The sequence below is a fragment of the Piliocolobus tephrosceles genome, chromosome 10, assembly GCF_002776525.5.
Source record: "Piliocolobus tephrosceles isolate RC106 chromosome 10, ASM277652v3, whole genome shotgun sequence".
NCBI lineage: Eukaryota > Metazoa > Chordata > Mammalia > Primates > Cercopithecidae > Piliocolobus > Piliocolobus tephrosceles.
This window is the reverse complement of record NC_045443.1, coordinates 118,828,657-118,832,821: the sequence shown is the minus strand read 5'-3', so window position 1 is coordinate 118,832,821 and position 4,165 is coordinate 118,828,657. Positions and strand designations below refer to the sequence as shown.

General features: G+C 44.6%; 1 non-coding gene across 1 annotated transcript; it reads left to right on the top strand.

The window, feature by feature from the left end:
- Positions 1 to 1,140: 1,140 nt before the first annotated feature.
- On the top strand, positions 1,141 to 1,243 carry LOC113225211. The gene has a single exon (XR_003309869.1). It is a non-coding gene; the product is annotated as a small nucleolar RNA U13 (small nucleolar RNA).
- The last annotated feature ends 2,922 nt before the right edge of the window (positions 1,244 to 4,165 follow it).

Below are 4,165 nucleotides of genomic sequence, written 5' to 3'. Positions count from 1 at the left end.
AACGTCAACTCTATGGCCTCCCGGGATCCTGTCGAGGGTTCTGCTGGTCACAGAACTCCGGGGTTGTCCACCGGCTCTTCCTCCTCCAGACTGGGATCCACTCGCTTTGGGTCCAAGAGGGAAATGCAGGACTCAGAGGAAATATTCCTGGAGCCAGTGTCCCTCATCCTCCCAGGATAAAACTTGTGTGAGTGCCATTTATTTATACAAATAAATAAATGATAATTTATAAATAATAATTTATTTTACATAAAATGCGTTGTTATAAATAAAATACTTTATTACAAATGATAAAATTTATAAACAGTATCATAAATAAAATGTGATTTATTCTTTTTTATTTGTACAAATTTATGGAATACACGTGGAATTTGGATACACTTATAGATATGTGCAGTGGTCAAGTCGGGGCATTTAGGGTATCCATCACCGGAGTAATAAACATTGAATTTATTAACCAATTTCCCGTCATCCCTTCCCTTTCACCCCCTCACCCTTCAGAGTCTCCATTATCTATCATCTCACTCTCTGCATCCATATGAAATTGCTTAATGAACTCTGAGACTGAGACATAACTAAGTACATAGACTTAGAAGCATGCAGAGAAAAGGTAATATACATAGGTGATAAGAGAACCATTTCTATAGTTTCACAGTGTTTCTTAGTGAGGGACACTGAATTTTTTTTTCTTTTCTTTTCTTTTTTTTTTTTTTTTTGAGGCAGAGTCTCGCTCTGTTGCCCAGGCTGGAGCGCAGTGGCACGATCTCAGCCCACTGCAACTCCGCCTCCCGGGTTCACGCCATTCTCCTGCCTCAGCCTCCTGAGTAGCTGGGACGACAGGCACCAGCCACTACGCCCAGCTAATTTTTTTGTATTTTTAGTAGAGATGGGGTTTCACCATGTTAGCCAGTATAATCTCGATCTCCTGACCTCATGATCCGCCCGCCTTGGCCTCCCAAAGTGCTGGGATTATAGGCGTAAGCCACCGTGCCCAGCCTGAATTTCATAAATTGAATTTCCACCATGTGTTTTTTATTCAATCTTAAGAAATTGTTAAGTAGTACACCTACAAATGTCTGGTGACTCAGTAACAGCAGAGATACAGAAGCATGGCTTTTCTAATGAAGAAGGCAATGGCAGATCCTTCTGTAGTTCACCAGCATGATGACTGAATTTTCACGGACACATGTGAGATGTGCCTCCTCCAATTTTTTTTTTACAACAGCACGTTACCCATCTCACAATAACAAATAGAAGGAATTTTTATTCTCAAATGTTCGCTTTATGTGTCCACACTGTCAACTATATAGGATAGGGCAGGTCCCTTTTATCCTATAACTTGTTTTTATAAATAGAAAATAATAGTGTGGAGGGAATGATCCTGTTTTGAAACAAAACAGGTGCTAGAAACCACATCCTTGTACCTGTAATAATACACGTCTGGATCGGAACAGTCAGAACCTAGAGCCAGGCTGTGTTGTGTGTTTCATCATCCCTGGGTGATGTGTTACCAAGGCCATGCACTGATCAGCATGTTGCCTTTTCTTCCATCTGTCACCCTGTGAGTGGAAGAGTTCATGTTAGCAGTTGGCAATTTGAGGGACTTATCCATAGAGTCCTCCAAGATGGGAAATGGAAATGCTGTGGCCAGGTAGTTCCCTCTTAGAGGACCTGTCTGGATATGCATTGTTTTGGGGCTGCCCACATTCGTGTCCTCAGATAACAGCACTTCCTCCCCTCTCCTTGCAATTAGAGAAGATCTGCTTCTAAATACCAATTGTTGTTCCAACTGGGGCCATCCGTTTTAGCACTCTTCCCACAATCACCTGAGACACAGGTATACTATGAGTCCCAATCCTGGCCAAACATGGTACTGCAGCCCATGACCACAACTCCTGACCCACAAACGTAGAACCAAAGTCCAGTTGATTAGAATGCTTCCCCTACAGACGGAGGGAATGGATGAGGGTGAATTCTCTTTAAGGTTGACAGAACTGTAAAACTATGAGCTTGAAACATGCAAATAATGGCTTTTCCCTCCAGAATTTGGAGAGGGCTGTCCCCCACCCTGTATGTCCTAGGGAGGCATGAGGAGTTTGTGGAAACTGAGTCCTGGTGAGGGAGGATGTGAGCAGGAAGGTGCTCACTCTGTGCAGGTGCAGTCACTGCCCTTTCTTAGGCAGGCCTGAGTTCACCCTGATCACATTGCTATCGGAATTATAGACAGTCAGACAGTGGGGGTCACTGTCCCACGCATTCAGTGGAAGGGAAGTTCGATCCTGGCACAGCCATCATGTGGCAATTGGTTGGAATATCCTGAGTCCTGTGGCGCCTTGGGAGGCAAGCTGACCACTGGGCACTTGGAGGAGCCAGCTGGCCAGTTATGCTCACCACAAGGCAGCCGGCAGTGTTAAGACGCTGGGGGAGGAGGTCACACCATTGGACTTGTCCTGCACACAGGCTTGGGGTGGAGGAAAGTGTCATATTTTGGGTGAGGGATGAAAACCTGGAGGAATGAGGCTGTGTTAGGATTTGAGGTTCTCTCTGGGATCAACCACATCTTCCAAGATGATGTAGGTGTGTCACGGGTGCATGGTTCAGATGTGTGTTGTGAAAGGAAAAGGATCAGCACATGAAGAATAAAGTGAGCTTCTGCATTTCACTTTCCTACAGGCCTGCAGGTTCCCTGTCTGTATCCAACCACTACCGAGAGTCTGGCTTGTTCTTCCAAGCAGTTCATGACTGAACACATTAGGGCACTTACGAAGCACCAGTCTCCTCAAGGCTTCACCTGAATTCAATCACGTTTAGCCTTATAAGACAACAGACACCCTATCAATATTTGAACATCTCAGAACAGGGAACTGAGGCACAGATCGGTCTATACAGCACTCCCAGTAGACAGCTCCTCAGCAAGATTGGAACCCAGCCAGTGAGGCTCCACGCACTCTGCTCTTGCTCACTGGTACCTGCTGCCTCTCTATATCATCTCCTCTGAAGGCAGGTATTTGCCTACACAGTCTGCTGAGTACTAAGTGCATCATACACCGCAGGGGGTTCCCAGAGCTGGACTCGGATTCAGCTGGATTCCTATGCAGATGGTCAAAAGGAGGACACAAGTTTGAAGTGTGGATCAATTACTCTAAGTTTCTCTGTGATACTCTCCCAGCAAGATGTCTTTCTTGTAACAATTTGGGAGAACGTTGACTCCAGGATAGGAGAGAGTTCCTGAGGAGTCGGCATACTTTATTGTGGGCCCCATGCCATGGGTCAGAAAAACCCACAACTGGCCACACCGTTCTGTGCAGCGGGAAGAACCATCAGTCGAAGGTACCGTGGAAAATCAGTCAAGCTCCTTCAATCATCCTGATTCGGGTTGGTTCCATGTCCCATATTTAAGACAAAACTCTAACACTGTTATGCTATGGTCGTCTTTGAGTTCATCTGTGAAAAATCTAAATTATTAAGTCAACCGCTAGTCTTACAACTAGAAAAGAAAGATACATATACTATGTAAATTTGTGACACTGTTCATAGAAAGCAACATCTCGATCTAATGTTACATATTCAGGTGAGTGTGAAACATCATCTGAGATGAGCTCTTCTCTGGGCTCAGCCACCTCTCTCAAGATGCCAAGGGAGTCAAAAGGTTGAAGTGTGTGAATCGATTCGCATGAATTTCTCCTAAATCCTGCCAACAAGATGTCAACAGCTGTCTTTATCGTCATACATTTCGGGGGCTGTTGCCTCTAAGATCTGACTGTGGTTACCAAGGAATCAGCACCATCTGTTGCTGGTCCCACGCAGTGGGTCAGAAAAACCCACAACTGGCCAGACAATTGAGTTCATCCCAGAAAACCATCCATTGAAGGTACTGTGGAAAGTCAGTAAAGTTCATTCGATCATCAAGATTCTAGGGGGTTCAGTATCCTGTATTGAAGACAGAGCTCTCACACTGTTAAGCCTTAGTCTTCTTGCAGTTCATCTGCACACATTTAAAATGAAGTCATTGCTATTCCTGCAACTGGAGAAGTATAGATGTATTCACAGTTTAAAGATTGATTCCCTTTTACTGGAAAGCAATGTCTTAATCTTCTATTGACACATTTAGCCTACTATTAAACATCCACTCAGACGAGCCTCTTCCTGAAACAGTGTTACCAAC